The following is a 12,122-nucleotide window of genomic DNA, read 5'->3' as shown; positions in this document are numbered from 1 at the left end:
GGTTAGCCAACTTCATTCACAGACATTAGTGAAAATATATACATTCTAAAAGAAACAAAAAAGCCATAATTGAGGAAGGCTCTTTCTTCTAAAATGTGTTTTATCATAATTTGCAAATGAATTGCAGGTGATCTAAAAAGTAAGCCAATCCAGGCAGGAATTCCAAAACACATTAAAATGGCTCAAGTTGGGAGAGAAAAGCTAGGTGAAAAGGAGACACATCTGTCCAGACGATTCTGTGCTGTCTTTCACTTTTGCTAAATAATAAATATATAATTACCCTTCAGACAAAAAAGTCTGATTTAATCTTCAATAAAACTGCGATTCTGAAATAGTTTCGCAATTTTTAGAAGTTAACTTTGACATTTGCTCAAAAATGTTTTTGAGTCTAAAACCGACTCAGATTTGGGGCAATGAAAATAACACATTTCCCAAGACTCAATGTTTTCACTGACATGTACACATTTACAATTTTAAGGTGAAATCAGCCCTTAAAAAATAGGAACCATGCCTTTTCCCTTTTTGTAAACCGTGTCATAAATCCAAGCGACTGGACTCAGGGAGACTTCTCGTAGTTTTATCTGTTTTAAGGGAGAAAATGCAATTGACAACTTTCATCGCACACTTATTTCTTGTTTGCGTTTCTCGATCTTAGGAGCTCTTGCATAATTTGCATATGGCGTGTTAAACAAAAGAAACAGTGATCGCCTCACATACAAAAGGCCAGATTGGAGCCCGTCACTGGTCAAGAATTGATCCGGTCTGGGGGTTCTGCTTGAGAGAACAGAAATCTGCAAAGTTTAAATAGTACAAATAGGGAGCAAGGTTGCTCAGAGCCATCTCACTCCGAGATCAGCTTTTCCCCCGTGCGAGCCATTTCAGACCTAACGTTTGAACAGAATGCATGCAAAACAGACCAGAGGGTGGGCTGGGTGGGGAGGAGCTGATGAAAAACAAAAACAAAACCGACAACAAAACTTCCAACAAACAAAACTGGAAAGCCCAATGTTTCAAAAAGTTACTCCACCTCTGTGGGTCAAAACGCAACAGGTTCCGAAAGTGCAAAGCAAACACCAACTGCTGCGGATACAAACGCCCTCTTTCAAGTTGTGCGGGTCTGAAATGATCCTGCAAATTCCCACTGCACGCTAGCCCTCTCACTCAGGCGCTCAGCCACTCGCGCCCCGACTAGCGTCTCCGCTTCCGCCAGGCACTTATACGTCTTATGTACATACAACCCGGACCCCCTGTCCCGGGAGGGCACACGGGGAGGCGCAGAGCTCGTACCTATACATATGTACACGTGTGCACACTGGTCCTCGCCAGACGACCCTGCGGGGTCATAGCGCGGCGGCGTAGGCCGCGGAGTAGGGGTCCAGGTGAGGCTTGCCCATGCCCGACAGCAGGATGTAGGCGAGCGGCGGCTGCAGCCCGGGGCTGGGCCACGCGCTGTAGTTGCACGGGATCATGTAGCCCGGGTTGCCCGGCCTGGGGTGCGAGTGCGTGTGCCCCCCGGCGGCCGCGGCCGCCGCTGCAGCCGCCGCCGCCCTGTGAAAGGCGCCCGCGCCAGCGGTCGGGTTGTCCAGTGACCACGAGTACGGGAGGACAGACGACGACGATGAGATCTCTGCCATCTTGGAGCCCAGGTCGAGCAGCGAGTAGGGGCTGCCGGCGGCTGCGGCGGCGGCGGCCGACTGCGGGAAGAAGACGCGGGATGCGGCGGCGGCCGCCTTCTCGGGGTTGGCGAGCAGGGACTCGGGCACCAGGCCGCCGCCCGCACCCGCTTGCACCCCTGCGCCGGCCTTGAGCGCCGGGTGCTTGGCGTCGGCCACGCGGCCCAGGCCGTAGGGCCCTGGAAAGGCGAACTTGTCCTTCTTGAGCAGCGTCTTGGGCTTGCGCTGCGGCCGGTACTTGTAGTCCGGGAGCTCCTTCATGCCCATGGCGCGCAGACGCTTCGCCTCGTCGATGAACGGCCGCTTCTCCGACTCCGTGAGCAGCTTCCACTCGGAGCCCAGGCGCTTGCTGATCTCCGAGTTGTGCATCTTGGGGTTCTCCTGGGCCATCTTGAGCCGCTGAGCCCGCGAAGGCGTTCATGGGCCGCCTGACGTGATCCACCGGCTTGGACATGCTCTCGCTGTGCCGCGGCAGCAGCCCGCCGCCGCCGCCGGGGCCCTCGCCCTCGGCCCGGAGGAAATCAATGTTGGCTGCCCTTGGGGACCTGCTTGGCAGGCCGGTGCTCACCGCGCCCCACTTCGCGCTCCAGAGTCGCTCCCGCCCGGGAGGAGGGCTTCGGGGGACCAGCCCAGGGCCGGGTCGCGCCGGGGCCGCCCTGGTCTGTCCGGCCAAGCGCTCGAGAAAATCCTCTCCGGGGCACTGTAACTTGTCGGCGGTGCCCCCACTTCGCTGTGGCCGTTTGCCCTTAACTTTCGTTTTGATCCTTCCTCTCCGCTTGGGTTTGCTCAGGAACTCCCCGCAGACAGCCGCTCCCCAGCAGGGCTCTCCCCCTCCTCTGTTCTTTCTCTCTTAAATGTACAGGAGCCCCGAAAGTTGTGTCGTGCATTCACCGAGTTGAGCCGAGAAGCCCACTGCCGCGTGCTGCCAAGTGCCAAAGGGGGCTCTCGGCGGCTGGAGTGTTTGGGTTCCCCTCGGTGACTTTCTCATTTGACAGAAGCAGATGGGGGTGGGGGAGGAGAGGAGGTGGCCCTGGAGAAGGAAGAGGCGGGGGAGAAGGAGGAGTGTCCCGGCGCGCCACCGGAACGCGCTGCACTCAGCTATGGATATAAACACAAATACTTCAGCACCGACTGGTTGTCTTCTCTCTGGCACCGTACGCTGGGAACCCCCCAATCGTCTGGGGTTTGGGAAGAGGGGTGAAGCTGTGTCCCCAGCACTTGCCTCTTGAGACCTTCTCCACGGCGGTTGAATGAGAGGGGCGAGGAAGGTGGTTGGCTGAGGCTTCAGCAAGCCTGGGGTCTCCTGGACTCAGAGGAAATTGGGCTTGCAGAGGCGCTGCGTCTGGCCGTCCCCCGGACCATGCTGGCTCGGCTCCTTCTGAGTCCCGGAGCTTTCCGGGCGTGGGCAGCGCAGCCCTGGCGCGGCGCGCCAGGCCAGGCACCTGCTGCGTTCCCTTCTTGGTTCTTTCTGCAGCCGCCAGTCACTTGAAACTAACTTCGCCCAAGTTTCCTGGGCTGGAGCCGCAGCGCCTCTCGGGGCGCGCTGGCCTGGGAGCGTGCGCCCGCGTGCGCGCCTCGCCCGGGGCCCGCTCTCCTCTGTCCTTAAGCCGGAGCCGAGCAGGCGCAGGGGCCGAGGTGCTGCAGGAGGAGATTTAAGCAAAACCCGCCATCACGCCATCACCTCGGTTCACAGGTCCGCGCTGGAGCAGCTCCCACTGTCCCCACTGCCGCAGGGAAGCTGGCCCCTTCCAAGCCCAGGTCGCTACGCTGCCGCTCCGGAAGCGGCTGGGGCCCTCGGCTCAGGTGAGTGTCGCTACCTGCCTGTGTACGAGCCCGCAGCCGGCGCCGGGTGTCTTTTCTTTAAACTAGAAATACAGCCAAGTTCCATTTTAAAGTTTCATTTTAATGCAAATTTAAATTTAAAGGCCTCACTTTTTCAGGCCCACCTACATATAACTCCTACTGGGGGAGATTTTTTTTAATTCACTGCAGCCTAGTAGTCTGTAAAAGAATTAAGGTCAATACAACTTCAAAACTCTTCTGTGAACCTGCCCCTCACAACGACATCCACGGCACTGTGTAATCTCAACAGGCAGTAGCTTCCATCAAGAAAGAGAGAAATGTTAGCTCTGCTGTTGGCTCGCATTGTGTGAAAGAATAAAACAGTCATCACAAAATTGACGAAAGCAGAGAAAATCATGTGTATTCCAAGTTTTCCATAATGCCAATTTGCTTAGGCCAATGAATGTAATCAAATTTGAAGAATCTTTGAATCAAGTGTTATTGGAAAGCTAAACTTAATGATAGATGGACTTTATCTAGTATGGAGGAGTTGGCAGGCCTGAGCACCTCCTCCCAGCATGTGCCCCGCCTTCCCACACTTTGTCTTCCCATAAACTGCCCAGGTCTGGGGCTCCCAGCCCCCTACTCCTGAGGGGCATTGATTCTGAGATGGATATCTCAGGTCATTTTCTCCCCAGCACCCTGTTTCTCATCTCTGTGTTCTTCCCACTAACCTGTTGGGTTTGTCTTTCTTCTCTGTGTATTCCCTTGCATGTTCTGATTTTCAGAATACTTACTTAAAATGATATTGCATTTTTTTTTACCTTTTCTTCATGCTCTTACAGTTTCCATTTTCAAGAGTTCTAGTCTTAAATTGGTCCTATAATAAGGCTACCTACTCCAGGGTCCTTAAAACTCAAGAGCAGTGGTTGTCAACCTATGATTTGCAACCCCTTTGGGGGTCTGCTTCATATGAGATATTTACATTACGATTCATAACAGTAGCGAATTTACAGTTATAAAGTAGCAACAAAAATAATTTTATGGTTGAGGGTCACCACAAATGAGGAACTATATTAAAGGGTCATGGCCTTAGGGAGGTTGAGAACCACTGCTCTAGAGTGAATCACGTCACTTCTCCCTCAGTTGGTGGCCACCGCACCCAACTACCTTTTCTAATTTTAGTAGAGATGGTGTCTTGCTTTTGCTCAGGTTGCTCTCAAAATCCTGAGCTCAAATGTTCCTCCTGCCTCTTGCTCCCAGAGTACTAGGATCACCTGTGTGAGCCACCGCACCTCAGGCCTTGATGGTAGATGTTAACAGAATACCTTCGCAGCAACACATAGTGTGTGAATATCAGCTGACACTATAGCCTCATCAGGCTGAAACTTAAAACAAGAAATCAGACTCAAAGAAAACAATACAAAATTTCAATCTCCTCTCTCCCATCTTACCAAGATAATTTGCTGTATAATTGAAAGTGGTTCCTTTGAGAGTAATGTTAACACTCTTCTTCAAGCGTTTAAATTTCCCACTACTCTCCTTTATTGCAGTTTTCATAAAGAGGGGAAGCTGCTGCTGTCTGGAGTAGGAATTCCGTGACACTGCTACATGGGCGGGAAGCTCGTCTACACTAACATGTCCTCCAAGAGGAAAAGACTCTGTAAGAAGAACAATATATAGTTACTTAAAGCTTGCTGCTAAAAAAGATTAATGAACTATCAACGTACTTGTCTCCTAAGAAATGCAGCCTAAGGAATGTGAGAATCATCCTTAGGAGTTTCAGAGTTACAGCATGAAAGGTCTATGTCTGGGGACATGGAGGGGTTAATGTCTGCCTTGACTGAAAACTGTATTAGTTTGCTAAGGCTGCCACAACAAAATGGCACAAACTAGGTGAGTAAAACAACAGGAATATATTGTCTAACTGTTCTGGAGGCTGGAAGTTCTCATATCAAGTTTTCTGCAATGCAATTCTAAGGTTGTCCCTGAAGTCTTTAAGATATGATCTGTTCTGTGTCACTGTCCTAGCTGCTGAGGATTGCTGAGAATCCCCATTTCTTGCTGTTTTGATGGATCTGTCTGCACACATCCTCCCTGGCATTCTCTGTGTGTCCTTCTGTGTCCAAATTTCCGCCTTTATAAAGACACCAGTCATATGGGATTAAGGATCCCCCTAACCCTAGTATTAGCTAACCTTAACCTAACTAATTTCATTTGCACCAAGCCAAATTTCCAAATAAAGTCACAGTCTGGAGGGCTGAAGGTCAGGAAGGACTTCAATATACAAAGGGTGGGGGACACGATTTAAACGATCGCATATGCCAACATTAGAATGCATCATGCTAAAGATAATTTCCACTTAGATTTTCCAACATTGCTAAGTGTAATGTGAAACAGTGAGGGTATTAGTTGTTTGGGGGGTTGAAATTTATTGTGGAAAAATACCACACTCTTTTTCACTGGGATGAGGGCTTCCAGAACACAAAGGTTAATGCAAACCAGGACCTGTCTTCAAGATAGCTTCAGAGCCAGAAGGCCACCTAGAATGACGGGACAGAGACCAGGCATTATCACCACCAGAGAGACATAATCAAAGTGGCAGAGGAGCACTGGGGAGGAAACTGTGCACCCCCTTAGAGACACTGAGAGAAGCAAATGGTTGTAAAACAAAAACAATCGGCACACCTGGGCTTTATGCAAAGCGCAACAATGGAACAGATATATAAAGTGTGAACACTCCTGGAAAATCCAGGACTCCGCATGGTCACAACTATTCAGGGAGAAGCAGCAGAATGTTTATTGCAGCCCAATTCATACTTGCCAAGTCATGGAAGCAGCCCAAATGCCCATCAACCCACGAATGGATTAAAAAACACATGTACACCATGGAATACTATGCAGCCATAAAAAAAAGATGGAGACTTCGCGTCTTTTATGTTTACCTGGATGGAGCTAGAACATACTCTTCTTAGTAATGTATCTCAAGAATGGGGGAAAAAGTATCCAATGTACTCAATACTACTATGAAATCAGTATATAATCACCTACACATTCATAGGGAGTGGTAAAACATAACTGTAGTCCAGAAAGAAAGAGGGAAGAGGAGGGAGGGGTGAGGGGAGGCCAGGAGGAGGGAGCGTATTTGGGGGATCTCACCTAATGTGCATAATGCAATGATTCTCTTCAAAACTATTAATAATAGAGTATAAATGTGTTACTACAACAAATAAGTGAGGAGATGGTTATGCTAATCAGTAGATGTAAGCATTCTGCATTGCATGTCTAGTCAGTACATTGTACCCTATAAATGCATCAATGTACACAGTTATGATTTAATAAAGAATAAAAAAAGAGAGAGGAGATGAAAGGACAAAAAAAAGAAAAACAATAAACACTATTTGGGTGATGGGCAGTCTTATTCCCAGAACTCAGGCATTACAAAAGTGACCCATGTAATCCATGTAAAAATGTATTTGTATCCTTTTAATATTTTGAAGTAAAATGAATAAATACATAAAAATAAAATAAACAAATGAAAAAATAAATAAATAAATCAGGTGTTAAAGAAAATAATTTTACAGATGGTGATGGAGTGCTGAGGCAGGGGTTTCGGGAGCAAGAACTAACAGGAACAAGTTCAGGTAATTTTGAAGGGTAGAGGCCTTCAGAGGCCTCGGCAGATGGTAATGGTGACAAGAAGAGATCTCAGAGAAGATCCAGGGGACAATGACAGGGCAGGAAGGCAGCCCTTTGTCTGACTATTATTTACACCAGCTTCAAAAAGTCATTCCAGGATGAGACTGATTTGGTATATTGCATCACTATTTTCAAAGTTGAATTACAATTATGTGGGACTCCGTTTTAGCATTAATTATGCTTAAAATTCACCTTTCCTTTATGAGATGTGTTGGTCTGCTCTGCTGGGTGCCACCAGTTTCTCTTAAGTTCAGGAGATTCCAGGCCCAAATTCCTCAAACTTTGGCTGCAAAAGGATTACTAAGGCTGCCTAAAAATACTGATATCATGGTTTTGTTTTGTTTAATTTTAGATTAATGAGAGGGTACAAATGATTAGGTTATAACGTTGCATTTGTTAGGTAAAGTCCCTGTTGTAGTTGTGTCCTGCATGCCAAGTGTGGCACAGGAGATGTGCCATATACCCTTACGTTGTGCCATTAGGAGGGAGCACACCAATCTCCTTCCCTCATCTTTTCTTCCCTTGCCCTCTTCCCCCTCCCCCAACTTGAATTGAGTTTTTCTCTTATGTGGGCATGTATTAGATCATCCACTGGCTTCATATTAGTATTGAATACATTAGATACTTGCTTTTCCATGCTTGCGATACTTTATTAAGCAGTATGCGTTTCAACTCCATCCAGGTTAATACAAAGGGTTTTGAAATGAAGCCAAACAGATCTGTAAAACAATCACGGAGGGGTTTGGTACTGAGCCATCTCTGGGGTCCTGAAGTACCCATGGCTTTCTGAGATGACCTAGTGTTTTTGAGAAGGCAAAGGGATGTGAACACTGATTGTAAATCTGGTCACATAGTTGGCCAATTAGAAATTTTTGATCTCACAATTAGGGAATCCTTACAGTAATAAAGATCTATTAAAAGAACCAGTGGAAAAATAGTAATCATTACAGTAAAATTCCCCTCCTATGCTTATTTTAGTTTACTTACCTTCTTTTATTGTATTTAAATGTAACTAAATGAACACCACAAAACCAAAGGCTGGTTTTCTTCTGTACAAGTTTCAGACTTTCAGAGAGGGAAGAAAAGAGGAGAAGAAAAAGGGATGGAAACCAACATTTAATTTATTCCTATTTCTGTGCAAGGTAGTTTAAAAGTCACTGTATAATTTATTTATTACAGAGTAGTGATTATTGTTAAATTTTATGTAAAAGGTGATCAACGCTTGGAATAGTTAAGAATGTATCACTGGAAGACCTGGAATAGCCAAAATAGTCTTTAAAAGAACAAGGTTAATATCACATTACTGGATTTCAAGACTTGCAAGAAAACTATATTGTGGTATGACATAAAAATAGATGTATAGGCCAAGGAAAGAACAGAATTCAGAAATAGATCCATAATTACACACCAATTGTTTCCCAACAAAGAAACATTGACAATTCAATTGCAGAAGAAATCACCGTATTTTATGTGCTCTGTTATACCCGATTTTTTCCACATGACATGATATTTTTCTGATTCTTCAATTCTGTTGCATGTATCCACAGTTTGTTTCTTTCCCTCCCAGGGGATATTCTATTTTTGTACAAATATACTATTTTACATGCTTAGCCATTCTCATGTTGATAGAAGTTTGCGTGGTTTCTAATTTAGAGCTGCTAGGAATAAAACACCTATGAAAATTGTGTGAAAGTTTCTTTGTAGACTTATGTTTTATTACTCTTGTGTAAATACTGAGAAATAAAACTTTTGGGTTACAAAGAAAGCATGGATTTACTTTTATAAGAAACCACCAGGGTGGTGCCTGTGGCTCAAAGGGGTAGGGCACTGGCCCCACATGCTAGGAGGTGGTGGGTTCAAACCCAGCCCTGGCAAAACTGCAAAAAAAAAAAAAAAAAAGAAAGAAACCAACAAAGTGATACTTTTACACTGCTACCAACAACAGGAGAGCTCTTCTTGTTTCACATCTTCACTGACTCTTCGTGGGGCTGTTCAATCTTTAGTCCTTTTAGCCTGTTGAGAAGGCAAAGAGATGTTGGGTTCATCGAGGTTTCAGTTGGTATCCCTCATGACCAATGTTGACAACTATGTCTCTGTACAATCACCACCTGCTTGCCTTCCTTGGTGAAAGGTCTGTTCACATCCTGGGTATATTTTTCACCAGGTTGTTTTCACTTGTTATGAAGCATAGAATATACATCTATCTATACTGTATATCTATTGCAGTGGATCTCAACCTTCCTAATGCCGCAAACCTTTAATACAGGGGTCACCACAACACAAGGGAACACCCTTAGTATTAAAGGGTCATGGCATTAGGAAGCTTGAGAACCACAGATCTATTGTCCATTTATATTCTAGATTCAACACCTTTGACAGTGTGTGTAGAGAGAACAAATTATTCTCCAAATTTTCCCCTCAAAAAATTTAAAATTTAACTTTCATATTTGGGTCTATGTACATATCAAATTAATGTTTTTTGTATTACTGGTGCTAGCAAGTTTTTTTTTTTCAATTCTAATGATGAAACTAAGTTCTGATAATATCTTATAACCCTTTAAAAATAACTTTTGTGGGCACTGCCCCAATCAGTTATAGAACATTTGCTTCACTGCAGGATTTTCGGTGAGCCTCTTCACAGTTGTATGAATCCTTCCTTTCTGCCTGTGTTAGGCAGGCACCACCTGGGATATAGAACCAGTGAAACACTTAAACACCAAGGGGTGGTGGGGGCTGTGAGGCAGCATCAGGAGGTGGGGAAGCTGCTCTTGGCCAGAACTGGACTATCGGTCCAAAGAGAAAATGACTCCTTCCTAAGGGAAACCTCAATCATCTCTTACCACCTTTCAATTGGTTGGCCCAGGGTCACTCAGATAATGGAAAATCATGTCATTTATTTAAAGTCAATTGATTGTAGATTTTTGTTTTGTTTTGCTTTGGTTTTGGTTTTATGTTTTGTTTAGTGTGTGCGTGAGATAGAATCTCACTCTGTTTCCCAGGCTACAGTTCCATGGCCTCAACCTAGTTTACAGCAACCTCCAACTCCTGTGTTCAAGCAATCCTCCTGCCTCAGCCTCCCTCCCAAGTAGTGGGGGCTGCAAGTCATCACCACCACTCCCAAGTAAGTTTTCTATTTTTAGTAGAGACAGGGTCTTGCTCTTAGGTTGGTCTCGGATCCTGAGCTCAAGCAGTCCTCCTGCCTCTGGCTCCCAGGTAATCAGAGTCCTCAGATTACCTGCATGAACCACCAAGCCACAGGCCTTGATTGCAGATGTTAACCACATGTACAGAATACCCTCACAGCAACATACAGTGTTTGAAATTCAGCTGGGATTACAGGCCCATCACGTTGAAACATAAAACCAACCATCTCTCCCCAGATCCCTGATCCCCAGCACTCCAAAGTTTTGCATTTTACTGGACTTCAAATAAATAGGATCATAAATGTAGTTTCTTTTGCGGCTGGATATGGTGACAAAGTTTAAACTGCTACAGAGAAAGGATTTATTTGAAGCAACATAACTTGAAATCCTGAAGCTTAAATCAATATGCTATGCTACAATATATGCTACTACACTACTAAAATAACAGGAAATCTGTCAATTCATAAAATCTGGAAATAACTCAATAGTAAAAATTATGTTATATAAAATGTGACTTACATTTTACATTCAATTGTTTAACTCTGTGCACATGACTCAAACCATTATCTAACAAAATCTTATGTATCTTCAAAAATAACATTTATAGTTTTGTTCTAGTTTTCACTGGAGATAAATGGCAAATACCATGTTGTCCTGTCCAAAATTGGACAGCCACTGACCCTAATAAGAAAGTGTACTAGTCAGGATCTAATCAGGAATCAGAAACACACTAGTTCTTCGAATAGGGAAAATTTCCTATGATGAATTACTAACTGCCAAGGGGTGACTAGCTACTAACACAGTAAATCAAGTAAAAGAGAATACAGGAATTGCAGCTGGGGTGTAAGTTCACCAATCAGATCCATGCTCAGGGGATGTCAGGTCAGAAGGAAGCTACAGAAGCAAGGAGGCTCTGCATTTTGCTGGCAAAATCTGTGTACAAGTGTCTGGCTTTTGGAAGCATCAAAAGTAGCAAGAACAAGTTTCTGACACAAGAGTGGCACTAGGAAGGTAATAGGTAGAAGTGAAGCCTGGAGGTGTGGCAGCCATGCTGTGGCCATGAGGGAGAGGCCAAGGGAATCAACAAAATTCAGGAGGAGATACCCTGAGCTGCTTATCCTGATGCTTCTTTCTATAAATGCTGACACTGGGGATGGGACAGAGATTCACGTCCCAGAAGATCCCTGATCTCCATTATCTTCCCAGACAAGACCTATCTTTTCTTTGTGCTAGCTTTTCGAGTATTTTAAAAATCATTTTTATTGGGCAGCTCCTGTAGCTCAGTGAGTAGGGTGCTGGCCCCATATACCCAGGGTGGCAGGTTCAAACCTGGCCCTGGCTGAACTGCAATAAAAAAAAATAGCCGGTCCTTATGGTGGGCGCCTGTAGTCCCAGCTACTTGGGAGACTGAGGCAAGAGAATCGCCTAAGCCCAGGAACTGGAGGTTGCTGTGAGCTGTGATGCCACGGCACAGAGGGTGACAAAGTGAAACTGTCTCTACCAAAAAAAAAAAAAAATCATTTTTTTTTTCCCAATACCAATGTTGTTGATTTTCCCGATTGTATCTTTGTTTTCTTTTAAGTAATTCTTGTTCTTACCTTTATTATTTAGTTGCTTCTAATAACTTTTATTTAACTGGTTGTTCTTTCTTTTACTCAATGTGCTGTTTTTACTCTCGCTTCCTATCTCAGATTAGTTAAGTGATCTGGGCATCGTTTCTTCTTTTCTAATACAGGATTTTGCAGCAATACGGTTCCCTGTAAGCGATATTCCATTGTGAACAGTTTACAGTGTTTTCCTTACCATCCAGCCCAAAATATGTTCT

General features: G+C 45.1%; 1 pseudogene; it reads right to left on the bottom strand.

Annotated features, from left to right (window-relative positions):
• Positions 1-1,340: 1,340 nt before the first annotated feature.
• Positions 1,341-2,127, bottom strand: LOC128579002 (transcription factor SOX-21-like; annotated as a pseudogene).
• Between the last annotated feature and the right edge of the window lie 9,995 nt (positions 2,128-12,122).

Source organism: Nycticebus coucang, chromosome Y (assembly GCF_027406575.1).
Source record: "Nycticebus coucang isolate mNycCou1 chromosome Y, mNycCou1.pri, whole genome shotgun sequence".
NCBI lineage: Eukaryota > Metazoa > Chordata > Mammalia > Primates > Lorisidae > Nycticebus > Nycticebus coucang.
Note: the sequence above shows the minus strand (reverse complement) of the source record. Positions and strands in the feature narration are given on the sequence as shown.